Raw genomic sequence first — 19556 nt, forward strand, 5'->3', positions numbered from 1 at the left:
AGCAAGAGCAAGAGAGCAAGAGAGAGAGAGAGACAGTGAGGTGAGAGCAAGAGAGAGAGAGAGAGAGAGCGCGAGAGAGCGAGAGAGCGAGAGCGCCTTCATGGTGGGATTCTGGTGGTGACTCTTCTGGACCACACACTTGCCTCTTTAAGGAAGGATCACGGATAACAACAGCTGCCATTTTCTTCAGGCTCTGTATCACCTGTAAAGTCTCCTCCCGAGCAGCCACACTTTTTTGTTTGGTTGTTTCTGTTTTGTTATTGTTGTTGTTGTTGTTTGTTTGTTTTTGTTTTTTTGAGACAGGGTTTCTCTGTGTAGCCCTGGCTGTTCTGGAACTCACTTTGTAGACCAGGCTGGCCTCGAACTTAGAAATCCACCTGCCTCTGCCTCCCGAGTGCTGTGATTAAAGGCGTGTACCACCACACTCGACGGTGTCACACCTTTTATTGAGGCAGCTGTGAGCTAATGAATGGCTTACTACTTCAGGAATAGGAAGTCCGCTGGCCATCTTGACCATCTTACAAACAGCTCTGAAAAGACATCTGGGGCTCCAGAGCCCTAGTGGGGCCAGCCACAACCACCTGTGTGCCACCCATAGAAGGGGGAGTTGGTTCCCTCGCTTTCCTCAGCCAGCATCCCGCACACTGAATTGAGTCCCAGTCTCCTTCCATAAAACTGAGTACACGATCCTCTTAGATTCAAGTATTGGTGCCCTTTGCGTTATTACAGTATACAATGTGAAACCCATAGGTCATAAGTACAGGGCCAACCATCTAATTATGAAAATGATCTCGAGTGATTAGAGTCATTAGTCACTCCCGGCTCTTAGAATCTCTACCCCGAGCTTCTGCTGGGAGAATGTGACAGAGGGCCATTACAATGATTGATACAGTTCAATCAGAGGAAATGGAAGTGCTTTTATAGTACCGTTATAATGCAGCTTATAGAGAGTTGATACTATGCTACAAAGGAAGGGAGGATCGTCCCAATCACCGTGGAGGAGATCGTGCTGGACGCTTTCTACATACATAGCTTATCCAAATAGACTACACTGACAGGAAAAAGGAAGGTATCAATACGCCTAAATCAACTGTTCTCGGATTAAGCTAATTACATAGCAAAACTTTGTGTACCGGGAGGAGAGAAAGAAGGAGAAAGTAGGCAAAGACTGTTCTCCCCTGAGCCAAATATAACAGACACATCTCACCCTTATCCAGCTGTTTTCTGGGAATTAATTAAAAATTTCTTTGTCAGGTTCTGATTGCAATTTTTTTGTTTTTATAAAACTTCCAGCCGGGCTTGGTGGTGGACGCTTGGGAGGCAGAGGCAGGTGGATTTCTGAGTTCGGGGCCAGCCTGATCTAAAGAGTGAGTTCCAAGACAGCCAGGGCTACACAGAGAAACCCTGTCTGGGAAAAAAAAAAAAAAAAAAAAAAAAAAAAAAAAAACCAAAACAAACAAACAAGAAAAAAACCAAAAATAACAAAAAAAAAAACTTCCTACGAAGTCCATTTTATTTTTTTTAATTGTTTTATTTATTTACATTCCAAATGTTGCCCCCCCTTTTCTGTCCTCATCCCCTTCCCAGAGTTCTTCACCTCATTCCCCTCCCCCTTTGCCTCTGAGAGGGTGCTCTCCTCCCTGCCCCACCCCCACTCTCATCCACCCACCCATCCTGCATTCCCCTTTCCTGGGGCATGAAGTCTCTACAGGATTAGGTACATCCTCTCCCACTGAGGCCAGACAAGGCAGTCCTCTGTTACATAAGTGCTGGGGGCCATAGATCAGCCCAAGTATACTCTTCTGTTGGTGGCTTAGTCTCTGGGAGCTCTAAGGGGACGGGGTAGTTGACACTTTTGGGCTCCTATGGGGTCACCATCCCCTTCAGCTCCTTCAGTCCTTCCCCTAACATTTCCATGGAGGTCCCTGACCTCAGTCCAATGCTTGGCTGTGAGTATCTGCATCTGTCTCAATCAGCTGGTGGGTAGAATCTCTCAGAGGACAACCATGCTAGGTTCCTGTCTGCAAGCACAACATAGCATCTGGAATAATGTAAGGGTTTGATGCCCACCCATAGGATGGATCTCAAGTTGGGCCGGACACTGGATGGCCTTTCTTTCAGTCTCTGCTCCATTTTTTTTTTGTCCCAGCATTCTTTTAGACATGAACAATTCTGGGTCAAAAATTTTGAAGGTAGGTTGGTGACTCCATCCCTCCACTGAGAATCCTGTCTATCTGCTAGAGGTGGTCTCTTCAGGTTCCATCTCCTCACTGTTGGGTGTTTCCCTATTGAATCCTGTGATCCTCTCACATCCATGCTGTCTGGGACTTTCTACAGGTTTTCCCCATCCCCCAACCCCTGCAGCTGCATATTTCCATACATTCTCCTGACCAGCTGGGCTTCTCTCCTGTCTCCCCCACACCTGATCCTGCCCCTCATTTCTCCTTCCCCTCCCTTCTCCAACTCAGTTTCTTCCCTCCCTCTGCCTCCTATGACTATTTTATTCCCCCTTCTAAATAAGATCTAAGCATCCTCGTTTGAGCCTCCCTTCTAGTTTAACTTCTTTGGATCTGTAGCATGGGTATCCTGTATTTTATGGCTAATATCCACTTATCAGTGAGTGCATGCATGTTCTTTTGGGTCTGGGTTACCTCACTCAGGATGATATTTTCTAGTTCTGTCCATATGCCTGCCAAATTCATGATGTCTTTGTTTCTAAAAGCTGAATAGGCCTTTAATCCCAACACTTGGGAGGCAGAGGCAGGTGGATTTCTGAGTTTGAGGCCAGCCTAGGCTACAGAGTGAGTACCAGGACAGCAAGGGCTACACAGAGAAACCCTGTCTCGAAACACCAAAATAAAAAGTTGAATTGTATTCCACTGGGTAAATGTATCACATTTTCTGTATCCATTCTTTGACTGAGGGACATCTGGGTTGTTTCCAGCTTCTGGCTGTTATGAATAAGGCTGCTACGAACATAGTGAAACACCTGTCCTTGTGATATGCTGCAATTTTCAAGAGAAGCTATAAATTCGGAATGTTTGTCTTTCTTTCTTTCTTTCTTTCTTTCTTTCTTTCTTTCTTTCTTTCTTTCTTTCTTTCTATTTACAAAATATTCTGCTAAATAGGCCAAATGTCTTCCAGAGCCCTGATGTAATAATAAACTTTTTGTCAAATGTTTCTTAAGTTATCACCCAAATCAGGGATTTTGATTATCATAGTATTTTAAGAAAAAAAAGAACTTTTTAAAAATGTTAATGGAAACCCTTAAAGAATGCCCTGCTTTATAAGATAAAAAAGAAAAAAGGAAATTTGGACACTAATCTGAAAAGAAGTGATCACATTGTAATGTGGTTAAGTAGAACATAAGATATGTTTGTTATGTGCATAATTGTGTGTGTGTGTGTGTGTGTGTGTGTGTGTGTGTGTGTGCGTGTGCACATGTATGTGTGTCTCTGTGTGTGGTGGTGGTGGTGGTATTGTAGTGTGTCCATATATGTGTGGTGGTACACAGTGTATACATGTATATGGAGGTATTGGTATATATGTGTAGCATGAGTGATATGTGGTCTGGGTGTGTACATGTATGTTTGGTTTAGATGGGTTGTGTTTGAGTGTGTATGATGTGTGTGGTGTGTGTGTGTGTGTGTGTGTGGTGGGATGGAGTGGCAGCTAGTATTGGATGTAATATGTAGTGCCTGTATGTGTGTGTATGTGTGGTTACTAGTAGGAACAGCAAAGGCAAGCACTCAATTAACCAAAGTCTCCCTTATGTGCGACATGCCTCTTACCTTATTCTGGATGTTACATTAACCCCCAAAATTCATTAACATCAATTTATCAATATTAAGTTAAAATAATTGTCCAATGTCTTATCAGTAGCATAAAGTTATTTAAAATTGTCATATAGTTCACAAACTATAGAATCCACTTTTTAAACCATACTTTTTAGTATATCTGGAGTAATACAGCTAACTCCTATCTCATTCTACAGTGCTTTTATTATCCCATACCAGCCCATGTGTTTAAGCAGTTACCCTTCATTTCTCCCTTTCTTAGGTCCTGAAAACAAGAAAATCTACTTCTTGTCTATAAACTTGTTTGTTCTGGATATATGAGTATTTTATATAAGTTAAATTGTGCCTCATTTGTCCTTTCAGAACTTTCAGTTAGACTATTTTAAGATCGACCTGTATGCTAGGAATGGATTGTACATTGTTTTGTTCTTTTGTCTGAAGAGCATTCTGCTGTACGGACAGCACTGTGCCACACTGTGTTCATGGACGCATCCACTGTTATGCATTGGATTATTTTCACTTTGAGCCTGTGACTGGTTGTGTACACACTTTTGAGTAGACATGGTACTTGCTCCCCTCTCACATATAACTAGTTACATACAATTGCTAGGTCACATGGTGACACCACATTCAGCTTTTTGTGAAACTGCCGATCTCTTTTCTAAATGGATTGCAACATTTACAGCATTTTGTGGCACCTGCAGTATAGGAGAGCTCCAATTTCTTCACATCCTCCCTGGCACATGTTCCTGTCTATTTTATTGTAGTGTCCTGATGGGTGTGAGTGTTGCCATATTGTGGTTTTGATTTGAATTTCCTAATGACTACTAATGCAGAAAATTTTCTCATGTGCCTACTAGTAATTTACACACCGTCTTTGGAAAAATGTTTATCCAAATGCATTGCCAATTTTTTAATTGAGTTGTGTTTTAATTGTTAAGCAATATATTGTTTTTAAAGGAGTGTACTCTGAGAAGTTCCATGGGATGCCATTAGGACAAATACATCCTATGACACAGATACTGTAAAAACAATAAGGAGTGAATTAGCTAGAGGAAAGTGAGTCCATTCCGCACTGAGTCCAGAAGCCTCCACACTTGGTTACTGAGGTACCATGAGGATTGGACTCAATTACAAGCATTTGTAAGATTAAAAGTAATAATGAGACCAGGCATGGTGGCAGAGACAGGCAGATCTCCATGAGTTTGAGGTCAGCCTGGTCTTAAAAGCAACTTGATGTTCTAGGGTGGGGTGGTACTCGGGGGGGGGGGGGTCTTTCTCTTCTCTCAGGAGAAGGGAAGGGAGTAATGACGGAGGGATCTTTAAGGGCAGGACTGGGAAGAGAGGAAGGAGGAGTCTGTGATCCGAGATGTAAAGTGAATAAATAAGTTAATGGGAAAAAAAAAAGGAGTTAAGGGAAGCCAGGACTCTGTTGTTCAGAGAAACCCTGACTTGGAAAACCAGAAGGTGGAGGAGGAGGGGAGGAGGAGGGGAGGAGGAAGGAGAGGGGGAGGAGGGAGAGGAGGGGGAAGAGGGGGAGGAGGAGGGAGAGGAGGAGAAGAGCAGGAAGAGGAGGAGAAGGAAGAGGGGGAGGAGGAGGGAAAGAGAGAGAGAGAAAGAGAGAGACAGAGAGAGAGACAGAGAGAATACTAAGTATGAGTAGTTTGTGGAAACAGTCAACCGTCCAAACCAACCATAGTTTACTGTGTAACATGTTTCTCATATTTTTTTCTCAATGTAATAATACCATGAAATAACACCATAATGATGAAGGAAGAGTCTATGAGTATGACTTTAACCAAACAGCATGTCTTGGTTACTTCTCTATTGCTGTTATTAGACAGCATAACCAAGGAAACTTACAGAAGCAAGAATTTAATTAATGGTTTCAGATAGAATACTTGATGTCTGAGTGTTGGTTGCAGGTGGCTGAGAGCTCGCATCTTGAGGGGCAAAGCAGGACTCAGAGAGCACATGGGAATGGAGTGCTTCTTTTGAAATCTCAAAGCCCACCCCTAGTAACACACCTTCTCCAACAAGGCCACACCTAATTCTCTCCAGGCAAGTCTACCAACTGGGGAACAAGGGTTAAAACATATGAGCCTCTGTAGGCTGACCTTTCAAACCTCTCCTCCATGTGTCTGAGGACGAACAGGTAAATGTAATTAAGCGCTTGAATGCGGCTGGTACAGCGAGGTCTCTGGAAATAGGAATTCCGCTTAAGTGAGAATAATTTGGAGGAAAACTGCTCTGGTGTAAATTAAGTCCATGCTTTAAAACTAAGGTGACTGGACAGTTTCTGTTTCCAAATTATGTTTCCTTTAAACAGGAATATGCTGACATACATAATTCACCTGGACAGGATAGAGAAAAACCAAAAACTTGCCCTTTGGTGGTGAAAGCATTGCTAGCTTGTCTCCATGCCTGGAAGTATGTTACATGGCTATAAGAATTCAAGCTTCCTGTAGTTCGTGAGAAAAACGGTATTTTAAGAAGAAAGAATGTGGAAGGGAGGGCCAGTAGTGACTAAAGGGTTAGTCGTTCTGCTGGCATTTGGAAACGGGAGAACCTGGGATGACTGCTCAAAGGAGAAATGCCTTTGTCCAACTCTTTGCACCTCAACTGTTAGACCGGTTCTTGCCCTTTACAAATACATAGGGGAAAAATGTATATTTTAACAAAAGCTTGTAGATGTAGAATTTATACCCATTTTATGCAATACAGTATCTACAAATAGGAAATGTTTGCATTTCCTTGTGGGGATAAAGACAGTATTTATTATTGATACATAATCTCAAAGGATATATTTTCTGTCTCAAGTCACAACACATGTGAAACCTTGCATTCGTAACCGTAATATGTGAGATACTACATCATATAGTATAATTATTATTCATTTATGTTTGCTAAGAGATTTGAGAAATTTAAACATATAATTCAATATCCCTAGTTTGGGGGATCACTACTATTAATTTAACCTAATTTCACTCATGCAACACAATTTACCTAGTGATATTTACTCCCACTGACGTAGCTGTCTCCTAAGAGGCTCTGCCAGTGCCTGACTAATACAGAAGTGGATGCTCACAGTCATCCATTAGACAGAGCACAGGGTCCCCAATGGAGGAGCTAGAGAAAGTACCCAAGGAGCTGAAGGGGTTTGCAGCCCCCTAGGAGGAACAACAATATGAACTAACCAGTACCCACCCCCCCAGAGCTCCCTGGGACTAAACCACCAATCAAAGAAAACACATGGCTCTAGCTGCATATGTAGCTGAGGATTGCCTAGTCAGTCATCAATGGGAGGAGAGACCCTTGGTCCTGTGAAGGTTCTATGCCCCAGTATAGGGGAATGCCTGGGCTGTGAACTGGGAGAGGTTGGGTTGGGGAGCAGGGGGAAGGGGTGAGGACAGGGGATTTTCGGAGGGGGAACTAGGAAAGGGGATAACATTTGAAATGTAAATAAAGAAAATATCTAATAAAGAGAGAGAGAGAGAGATTTACTCCCAACCATTCTGACTTCCTATTTTAGTAATAGCACATAAATGAATGACTGTGTGTATTCATTAGCTCTCCACCCAGAGAAGGCACAGTTATGCTCATTCCTGCCTATATTCTTCTACTGTGTAATTTTAATCTCAATTATTGGTAAGTTTTAAAGTAGTCAATCACCAGTTGTTACGGTTTTACTAAAAATGGCTCAGCGGTCACAATCATCCCGCTAGCATGCTAACAATGACAGGCTTTCTCTACACCCTGTTACCTTTCGCTAGTAAATAAGTAAAGGAAATAGAAAGCATGATGAAATATTGCCAGCACAATGGCCCATGCTAATCAATACTTTCCTAGCAGGTTACTCTCTAAAGATATTAAGATATTCATATCAGCTATGGGATAGTTATATTCAGAAGTCACTTAGAGCTGAGGCTCCAGTTGCTTTGTAGCATCCTTCCTGGTTTGAAGACCTGTTTGAGTCCAACTCCAATGGGTTCTAGGTTGCATGGTCCAAGAAGACGGGCCTGGACATGTCTAATGCGCTAAGCCAAGGAAGTAACTCATGAAGATTTGGTGAATTAAGGGTTCTCAATACTTTCTTAATAGTAACTACTTTATCCAAAGCTTTGATTACACAGCTTTATTCTTAAAAACTGCCAACAGCCTGTGTGTTGGTGCTTTCTGGTGCTGTTGCTTGGATAAGTACAAAGGCCCTGACTCAAATGCTTGCTTCTAGCCTGTGTGTTAAATAGGTAGTGAAGGACCTAATCAAACAGTTTAGGTAGTCAGGGTGTATTCTTGGAAGGGATTAGGGGAATTCTTGCTCCTTTTCTTCACAGCTAATCAGGAAGCTTCCTCAACCATGCTCTCTCTCTATGATGCTCTGCTCTAAGCTGCACAAACAAAAGGACCAAAGGGTCACAGATCAAAAGCTCCAAAACTTTTCAGACTATAACTTGATTTATCTCAGCTATTTGTCACAGAAACAGAACGCCGAGTAACATATATTTTTTTCTAATTTTTTTTTTATATTTGGTATTCCAGCAAATCCAGTCAAACCTTGCAGCTTATCCTCAACTATCCGTTGAAGAATCCCGTTCCTGGAGGTTGCCTCAATGCAAGCAAAACCGGGGCTGTCAGTTAGACTCAGTTAGGGTTCTCCAGTGAGCACTGTTCTCCTCGGGGATCAGCGAACTCTTCATCTACACTGGAAATACTGATGAGATCTTCCAATCAGAAGGTTAGGTGTGAGGCAAACAGGTGTCTGCAGGAAGAGCATGTTTGTATAATTTTGATTTTAAGATCTGTAGAGAATCTCCCTCTGTTGGAAGCAGAGAGCCTGTCCTGCCTACACTTCTAGCTATCTGATCTAGCTCCATATTTTAGGATCTGGTCTCATGGTCATTTAGGCTTAGGGGATAGCACCTAGCTTCAAAAAGCTCTTCTCTAATTCTTTTTGATATATGCCCCTCTACTGCCTCTTAGTGGGAGGAGGAGAGGAAGGTAGATAATGAGAAATGCCTTTGTTGGGGCTGGGGACATGGATCAGTGAGGTTAAGCACTTTCCATATAATTGTAAGGACTCAAGTTATAATTGACTTCTAGAATTCATATAAAGCTAGACATAGTGTGTGTCTGTAACTGCAGCTCTCCCACTGCAAGATGGGCATTAAGAGCCCAGAGGACCCAGAATACTATGGATAAACAATGAGAATACAGCGGTGAGCAATGAGAGACCCTGCCTCAAAGAAGGTGAAAGGCAAGAAGTGATGCCAGAAGTTGTTTTCTGATCTCCACATATGTGGCATGTATGTGACTGTGTTCACACAATGTGAACACATACATTTTTAGGCATGTATACACACACACACACAAAGACAAAAATAGGTCTGTCTAACCTTGTATACTTGGCTTATGTGATATAAACCATGGCTTGATAGTCAGTGGACTTAGCCCCCCTAAGTTTTATTTTTTGCATCTAAACTCTAAAGTAACATGGACAAAAAATACTGCTGAGGGTGTTTGTTGGTGCCAACATTGTACAGGAACCATAAAATACCCTGCGGTGTGTGTGCTGGTGCCAATGTTGTAACATGGACCATAAAATACTGTGAAGTGGGTGTGTTGGTGCCAACATTGTGAGCTGTTCATGTGGTCTCAGTGAGTTACACATTTGCTCTCTATGAGCAAGGTTTGTTTTTTGTTTTTTATTTGTTTGTTTGTTTCAGATTTGAACACTCCTCTTACAAGGAAGACAGTTGATTCTTTGCCCACTATGATAAGATATTTTTGAGGGCAAAACAAAGAATTCTTATATTTTTTGGTTGTGAGCCTAGCCTTTAATGTCTGAGCCATCTGTCCAGCCCACCAAAGAATTCTTAAGGCTTTGAGGTCCATACCTATACAGTTCCTGATAGGGGGATTATGAAAATCTCATTTTTGTGGTCTTTTACTCTTGAAAGTGACGGATCATCTCTTTGGCCTAAAGCTTTCGTCCTTCTCTCCTTAAGGCTCCTGTTGATTTGCGTATGTGCCTAGTACCTGGCTACCATAAAAGAGATGAGTACTTCACATCACTATCTAGAGTTGAAAACAGTAGTGCTTAGAAATTCAACGTTTCCAGGTAGTGTCCTCAGTGTGCTGTGACTAGTATATCCCAAACTCACTTATATGCTTCCTCCTTTAGTGTCCATTATAATAAAGTTAGAACTAGGTGTTGGGTACACTCCTATAGAATCAAGCACATAGAAGACTGAAGCAGGGGGGTGGGGAGATTGCTGTTAGTTGAAGGCCAGCCTGGACTACACAGTGAATACCAAGTGAGTCAGTGCTATATAGTGAAACCCTGTCAATCAATAAATCTGACGAGTCTCCATAGGGATGAGTGTGTGTGTGTGTGTGTGTGTGTGTGTGTGTGTGTCTTGACTTGAGGGCAATAGTATAGTTGTATGTCTCTTTTCCTATCACTGGCTAGGCATCACTTTAAGAGAAAGTGGCCCTGAGCATCGTATTCTCCCAGGGAGACCTTCATTCTCCTGCCACCTCTCCACCTCGATTAGACTCTGAACTATACAGACAGAAGCAATTTGTCCTCTGAGAGGTTCCACCCAGCAGCTGACCCAGACAGATACAGACACCCACAGCCAAACAGTGGATGGAGCTTGGAGACTCTTCTGGAAGAATAGGAGGAAGGATTGTGGACCCTGAAGGGGATGGGCACTCCACAGGAAGACCAACAGAGTCAACTCACCTGGATCCTTGGGGCTCTCAGAGTCTGAACCACCAACAGAAAACATACATGGCTGGACCTAGGACTCCCGACACATATGTAGCAGCTTGGTCTTTGTGTGCACCATGGTCCGGAACAAATGGAATGGGGGATATTCCAAAAGCTGTTGCCTGTCTGTGGGATATGTTCTTCTAGTTGGGCTGCCTTGTCAGCCTCAGTGGAAGAAGTACCTCCTTTACAGAAACTTGAAGTGCCAGAGTGGAAACATACCTCGGGGTTAGGGGGAGGAAGGGATGCCACCCACTCAGAGGAGAAGGGGAGGGGGAGGGAGAAGGATTGTGGGAGAGGGTGACCAGGAGAGGGGCAGTGAGCGGATGTAAAGTGAGTTAGAAAAGTAAATTACATTAAATTTTAAAAAGAAAGAGTGGAAGGAAGGAAGGATGGGGAAGAGAGAGAAAAGGAGGAGAAAGAAAGGGGTAGGGTGAGGAGTGAGGAGAAAAGAAAAGGTGAGGGAAATGGAGGGCAAGGGGGGAAGGGAGAGGGAGAAGAAAAAGAAGCAGGAGGTTCAGTGAGCGAAAGGAAGAGTTCAGAAATTTACATAAAATTCTAAAACCTTAACCTGTGCTATTTCTACACTATAGTTTTTGTCAGAAACCAATCAGTAATTGGATTTTAGTCATTTTCTCTACCCATGTTCATCCTGACATTTCTGTGTTCTTTGGCATCTTAATTATTAGTGAATACATAGGAAGTAAAATCTTAAAAAGAAAGAGTAAAATTCAGAATAGAAAACTTCAGGAGGGTTGTAATGCATTACCCTAGTTTCTATTAAAGGCTTTCACCAAAATAATTCTGTGGCCAGGCATGGAGGTGCGATCCTGAAATCTCAGTTGTTAGTAGGGTAATGAAGGAGGTCATAAGGTAGAGACAAGTCAGGGCAACTTAGTGATATCTGGTTTCAAAACTCAAACAGAAAAGGCTGGGGAAGTAGCTTAGTAATAGAGTAAAATTTTCTGTGATTTGGCATGTCACACAGAATCTTTGGAATTAATTTTATTTTCCTCCTTGCAGATTTTCAAAAACTATTCTACTACTCACTTCCAAAAATTTCTCAAATCTGGGACCATAAAAGACTAAGATGAAAGTCTGAGCCAAATTCAAGACTACTTGCCCACCCTTATATAATTCTATTTTGACCTTTAGTTTTTAAGATTTGGTCTTTTTAGCCAGTGAGTCGTGGCCAACTCCATAGCAAATTACAATTACAGTTAACAGATAGTCTTCCAATTACAAACTTTGGTGAAGTTTTGAAGGACACTTAATGTGAAAAATACTTCCATCAAGACTGTTCTGTAGCAGGTTTCAAGTAGGAACAAGATCTCAGTTCAGGGGGGAAAAAGAGCAAGCTAGATTCTTATAAATGTGGGATCTCTGTTATATTTGTCCCCTTGGGCAGATAAAACACATTGAATTGCCATTGGTTCTCTACCTGAGTTTACTGTGCTATGCAAATTTAAGGCTGGGCATTAAGCAGCTGTAGTCCCTGCTGATCCCCGCAGCAGTAGCAACTCCACAACATGAGATTGTGAACAATGTCTTCTACTCTCTTTTTTCCTCCTCTTGGCTCCTTCCCTAGTCCACTTTCTCATTGCTAATCTCTTTTTGAAAATCTATTGAAAGGGAGAAAAAAATTAACAATACACTGTGTTCTAGGATTATGTTTCCTTCAAGTTGGCTGACATCCCAGCACCTCGAGCCATGAACTGTTAAGAATGCATCGACTTGAAAGGTCAGTCCAGCCACAGGCCTCATCCAACAACAACTGAAGAATGGTCAGATGCAGTCCGGGGAACTGAGTGCTTCTCTGTGTTTATTTCATCCAGCAGTGTTTGGGGCACTGTGTCATGAAAGGCACTGCCTCCAGAGAGAGAGAAAGGCAGTCCATCTCTGGAAGAATTTAAAAATAGCAAACATCATTCCTAAATGGAGACAAGCCCCAGACATTTATGAATGATGCAAGTTTACTTTTGTACCACATAATATTTCTAATCCATCTTTCTTAAACAGCAGATTGGGTTCATTTTTATTATTTTAACGGGTTCTGACTCATATTATTTGTAAAAGTTTAAGATTGGTGCTTGGAGGTCTCATTTAAAACGAAATAAAGTCAATCCCATACAAAAGGCATTTTAATGCATGGAAATATGCAACCTCGGTGGTGGGTTTGCGGGGGATGCTCTAGAAAGTACCAGAGACCTGGGAGATGAAAGACTCTCAGGACTCAAAGGGAGGAACCGTAGATGAAATGCCCAACAGTGGGGAGAGGGAACTCATAGAGTCCATCTCCAGTAGAAAGACAGGGCATCAAGTGGAGGGATCGGGTTGCCATCCTATAGCCACAAACTCTGACCCAGAATTGTTCCTGTCTAAAAGAACTGTAGGGACAACACTGGAGAAGAGCCTGAGGGAAAGGACGTCCGGTGACAGGCCCAACTTGGGATTCATCTCAAGAGGAGGCTCCAAGGCCTGACACTATTACTGATGCTATGGTGTGCTTACAGACAGAAGTCTAGCATGGCTGTACTCCGAGAGGCCTAACAATCAGCTGACTGAGACAGACACAGATACTTACACCCAATCATTGGACTGAAGACAGGGACCCCTGTAGTTGAATTAGGGAAAGGTTGGAAGAAGCTGAGGAGGAGAGAGAGCCCATAGGAAGACCAGCAGTCTCAACCTGGACCCCTGAGGTCTCTCAGACACTGAGCCACCAACCATGCAGCATACACAAGATGATTGGAGGCCTCCGACAGCAGAGGACTGTCTAGTTTGGCCTCAGTGGGAGAAGACACACCTAACCCTCAAGAGACTTGAGGCCCCAGGAATTGGAGAAGCCTGGCAGGAGGGGGACATACTCTTGGAGACAGTGGGAAGGAGGAATGGGATGAAGAACTGTGGGAGGGAGGACCAAGAGGAGGGTAACTACTAGACTGCAAAAAAGAATTAAAGTAATAATTTTTAAAAGCATTTAAAAAGTTCCTATACTATACTTGTATATTCACATGTGTGCATGAGAGTACATGCAAATGCACACATGCATGCCACGGCTGCCTGAGGTGGTCAGAAGACAACCTATTGGAGTCAGTTCTCTCCTTCAACCATGTAGGGCCAGAAATAGAACTCAAGCCTTTTACCTTGGTAGCAAGAGCCTTCATTTGCTGAGCCATCTCACCTGCACAAGCAGCAGATATTAGCTATTTACCAGTGAATGAGGCAACTGTTTCTGTGATGTTCTGATGCCTTCATTAGAGTCAATTCTTCACAGCTCCAAACAAAACTGAGGTTCTCCACCCCATAGCAAGCTGATGGTTGGACCTAAGTTCTTCAGTTTGCTTTGCCTTGTAGGCTTCTACTATTTGCTCAATGGAGCACCCTAGGTAGCTGCTACTTGTATCTCACATATTAATGCTGTGGCTTGTCTCAGAGTCCTAGGGAGATGATAACTGGGTTCCAGTATCACATGTAGCCAACCTACTTGCTTTATTATTTATTTATTTATTTATGAAAATAGACATTTTTCATACAATATATTCTGGTTATGGTCCCCTCCCCAAGTCCTCTCAGATCTTCCTCCCTCTCCACCTACATACCCTTTCTTTCTCTCATTAGAAAATAAACAGGCATCTAAATAATATATTTAATATAATATGAAAACAAGCAAATCATATTAGAAAAACCAACCAGAAAAAAAAAGATCCAAAGGAAAAAAAATACAAGAAACACGTATAGACACAGAGACACACATTAAAAAACCCAGAAATTGCATTTAAAAAAATCACTAAATAAGAAAAAAGACCAATAATCTAGGGGGAATATACCTAGACAAAGCATTGTGAGGAAAAAATACAAACAAACAAACAAAACCCAAAAAGCGTCTCCCCAAATACTATTGAGTTTGTGTTGGCCATCGATTGCTGGGCATAGGATCTGCTGTTTGTAGTGGATGTATGTCCAGTAAGACTTTTTTTGAAGAAAACTGACTTTTCTTTTGTGAGCTTGGGTTAGGGATGGGAGTTGTGTCCACTTCCACTGTCATTGCTAGGATCCTATCTGCCTTAGTCCTGTGGCCAACTGTGGAGAAAGTGCAGGAGCTGATGAGAAGGTATGTGCTTTTGAGTTTGGATGAAACGTTCTGCAAATATCTAACGTTCGGGCTATTTGATTTATGTCATCACTCAGATCCAGTATTTCTCTGTTGAATTTCTGTCTGGGTGACCTGTGTATACACGGGAGTCATCCACAATCACCCTGTGAGTATCAATATGTGATTTTTAGCTGTAAGAGTATTTCTTTTATGAACTTGGGTGCCCTTACATCTGCTTCATAGATGGTAATACTTGCAATGTCCTCTTGGTGGATTTTCCTCTTGACTAGTGTGTAGTGTCCTTCTCCGTCTCTTCTGATTGGTTTTAGTTTGAAGTCAATTCTGTCAGATATTAAAATGGCTATACAGGCTTGGTGCTCTTGTCCATTTTCTTGAAATATACTTTTCCAACCTCTTACCCTGAGGTAGTGTCTATCCTTGATGGTTAAATGTGTTTCTTGGATACACCAGAAAGATGGAATTCTGTTATTCTGTGTCTTTTTATTGGGGAATCAAGATATTGAAAGTTACATTGTTGAAAGTTATCAATGGGCAGTGTTTGCTAATTCCTGTTATTTTATTGTGGTGTGGGACTTTTTCCCCCCATATTTTGATTTGATGTTATTTCTTGTGTTTTCTTGGGTGTGATTAATCACTTCATGTTGAAGTTTTCCTTCTAGTGTCTTCTGTAGGGCTGGATTTACAGAAAAATATTACTTGAATTTAATTTTATCTTTGGATGTCTTTGCTTTTCCAACTATTTCCAACTATTGTGATTGAAAGTTTTTCTGTATCTAGTAGTCTAGGCTTGTATCTGTGATCTCTTGGAGTTTGTAGAGTATCGGTCCAGGCCTTTATGGCTTTTAGAGTCTCCATGGAGAAGTCAAGTGTTATTCTAATAGGTTTGTCTTTGTATGCATCTGATCTTGTTCCCTTGCAGCTTTAAATGTGCTTTGTTTCCTTCTTTACACTCAGTATTTTGATTATTATATACTTAGGGGACTTTCTTTTCTGCTCTAGTCTATTTGGAATTCTGTGTGCTTCTTGAATTTTGATAAGCAGATACTTTCTTTAGGTTAGGGTAATTTACTTACGATTTTGTTGAAAATATTTGCTCTGTCTTTGGCCTGGGTTTCTTCTCCTTCTATTCCTACTATTTGTAGTTTTGGTCTTTTTATAGTGTTCCGGATTTCCTCCTGGATGTTTTGGTGTTTTGTGCCAGGATATTTTTATTTTTACTTTATTTTATTTAGATTTAACATTTTCTTTGACTATGGTATCTATTTCCTTTATTGCGTCTTCCATGAGGCTTATGTCAGAGATTTTTTTTATTGAATTCCTAAATTTTTCACTTCCTGTTTGGGTTTTATTTAGTGATCCTATAATCTACTTTCTTAAACATTTTTCATTACTGCATTCCTCTGTTTGTTTGCATTTTCACAGACTCCATTAATGGATTTACCAATTTTTTTAGTTCCTTGAGCATATTCATAATCAGTATTTTGAAGTCCTTGTCTTATACTTCAGCTATATTGTACTTCTCAGGGGTTACTGTAGTAGAGTTGCTGGGTACTGGTGGCAGCATATTGTCTTAGATGTTAATGCTTGCATCTTTTTGTTTCTGGGTTTGGGATGATTGTGATTCTAGTGTTGATATCTGGTCATGTCTTTGTTGTAAAAGTATTCTGTTCTTTGGTTTGTGTTGCCCTCTCTGGATTTTAGAAATGTGTATTGGCTGTAGGTTACCTGGTAGGGAGTGTGTCTAAGTTCCTGCCACATGCATCCACTGGAGTATTGAATAAACTTGTTTTTAGGGTATTGGGATCTGATACAAAGGAATGGGAATGGGCTAGAAGGGTCCATAAGAAGGAGGAAAGCTGGGTCTACCACAAGGTTTGACCACGTCTCTAGGGAGTAAAGGCAGATAGGAAAAATGAGTCCCTGAAAGTGGTCTGCCACAGAGCTGAGGATAAGACAAGATTTTAAATGGAGAACAGGAAGTAAATCACCTACTTGATTCTTGGGCCAGCATGGCCAGCAGGTCTCCAGGTAGAGAGTGACTCTGGGTATTGGTGATGATTGACACAAAAAGGTGGGTGAAAACAGAAGATTGTGTCTCTCCCATACCTTGCTATTGTCAACACACATCAGATGTGAATTGGTCAAACCTGACCTTCTGAGAATCTGGTTTTCCATATGTCTTCTAGAATGAAATGAAGAGACTTCATTTTACCAGAGAAGGGCTAAAACCAGTGAGAATGAGGAAATGGAAATGAAGCAGGCTGTGCTGACATACAAGTTTCAGAACAGTTTGTTTAAGAAGTGTGTGTGTGTGTGTGTGTGTGTGAACCTGTGTATATTTTAAGCTATGACCAGCTTAGAAATTTTCAGTCCAGTATCCTATCTCAGAGGGTTAGCTCCAAACCCAGGAGAAGTGAAAGTCTGAAGATGAGCTCAAGTTCCTTACATAATGTGATATTGTATATGTACATAACCTACACAATCCTCTCATTACCTTAAATTATCCCTAGATTATGTATAATAGCTAATGTATTATAAATACTACATGAATGATGTACTGTATTGTTTAGGGAATAATGAGAAAAAAATATTTTTGCATATTTAGCTCAGGCAGTTCTTTTTCTAAATGTTTTCCATTAGCTCCATAGTGAGATAGATCAATAGGTGAATTACATGCCCAGACAGAGGGCCAGCTTCCCAAACCTGCATTGTTTCTCCTTCTCCTCGCTCTTGCTGTCATGGATCTCTACCTTAAAACAAAGCCTAAACTCTTTAGGCTTGGTGACAAGATCTAATGCTTAGGAAACATAAACTAGGACAGGTCCCATAAGACAGTCACTGTGTTGTACATTTACTTGCCATAACAAAATAACACGCTGGTCAAATAATTGAATTTTATTATTCTTTATAAAAAGTTAATACTTACAAATATGAAAATGAATCACAATATCAGCCATCTTTGAGTATTATCGACAAAAAAATATCTGTGGTGGAAGTAATAAATTTGGGGGTTTTAATAGGTATGGTCCCCATACACTCAGGTGTTTGAATGTTTGGCCTAGAGGGAGTGGCACTATTAGGAAGTGTGGCCTTGTAGGAGAAGATGTGACTTTGTAGAAGGAAGTATGCCACTATGCTTGCAAGCTTTGAAATCTCTTATGCTGAAGCTCTGCCCAGTGTGGCACACAGTCTTCTTTTGTTGCCTGCATGCATGCTGCCATGCTTCTCACCATGATAACAATGGATAACTAAGCCCCTGAACTGTAAACCCCTGTACTGAAAGCCAACCCCAATTAAATGTTTCTAAGAGTCACCATGGTCATCTTGTCCTTTCACAGCAATCATGTTCGGGGTTCACATTCAATGAGTACAAGTCAGACGTGCAAGTAGTCATCTGTGTGAAGTTGCACATGTTACTAATTCAGATAATTATTCATAACATGCATTCATCTATAGCCTAGTTGTGAAATTCAAATTATAGATCATGTGAAAATGAGTAAGATATCTTCCATTTTATATAAAATATTTATTGAATCAATGAATAATGCCTGATGTAAGTATGCATTTAAGGACTTTTTTACCCTTTAAATCCACTCCACCCTTCCAGGAATTTAGGAAAAGCATTCTTAACATGAGGCCACTGACATAAAACACAGATATTGGGGATAAACAAAGTAATTTAAAGCCTCTTTGTCAGTTACAATGCTGTTCCTATATGTTACTCACTGATTTCATTTCTATTAGTCAGTTTGCTTTAACATATGATGAACTGGGTGCTTTGCTAAGTCTTTCATCTTCTGCTTTGGAATTTTTATAAATTTTTGAAAGATATTTAATAACATGAAATACTTGGCTTAAAAACGTTGAGTTAGGTTTTAACATCTTAACATTCCCCAAAATTTCATTTGTCCATGTAAGGACAAACTCATTTTTATTTCTCATCCAATCACTAGACTAAATCAAATGGACTACTGTAAGCAGAGTATACACTGAAGATATTCTAACCAAGAATGCTAGTGCCTCCTGCCCCCAGGACCTATCATACTATAATAACTGGCATTCTCCTTCTTAGACTAGACCACTTTGTGATAGTAATCACAGGAAGTATTTACATTGTTCGGCGAGTTTCAAAGTTTCCCAAGCAATATACAGCATATCTATAGTGCCTTAGTTAAGTGTCTTAGTTACAAATGAGAGAAGTCTGTATCAAAGTCTGAGAAAAAACACATTTTAACCTCATCATCTGATCAGCAGCAGCACCATTCCATCAAAGCCAGCCTCCCACAGCCAGGTCCTGGGGACCCATGGAGTTCAGAGTAGCACTTTCTATCTCTCACTTTGCTTTTTGTTTTCTGAGCACCTTCCTTTGCACCCAACTTGGCCATCAAAGTCCCCCCAATTTATTTCTCCTCCGATTAAACAACTAGCCCAACTTAATGACAATTACTCGCTTTCCATTCCAAATTCCCAGAAGAATGTAGCAGTTCTGTGAGCTTGGAGATGGGAGCAGAAATTGTCCTGTGAAATTTGATGAAAGGTGGACATAGAAGCAAAGAGGCTGCTGTAAATGAGATTTGTGGATTTTAAAGGTTGACAAGTTGCCACGCATTTATCATTTAATGGAGCCTAATTTGAGAAAACACTACTACTATAGCAAGTTGAGCTTCATCCACATGTAAAGTTCACCGTTTTAAAAATGAGTGTCTACTTCACATCTCTAGGGCATGACACCTGCTTTCCATTAAGCACATTGCCTGTTTCCTTTGAGCACACAACGACCACATATAAACCCTGGGAAAATCCTGGCCCCATGCTTACTTTCAGAGTTGACATAGACCATTGCCACCTGACTTCAAACAATAGGATGAAG

Source organism: Mus caroli, unplaced genomic scaffold, assembly GCF_978045245.1.
Source record: "Mus caroli unplaced genomic scaffold, Mus_caroli_1 scaffold_15, whole genome shotgun sequence".
NCBI lineage: Eukaryota > Metazoa > Chordata > Mammalia > Rodentia > Muridae > Mus > Mus caroli.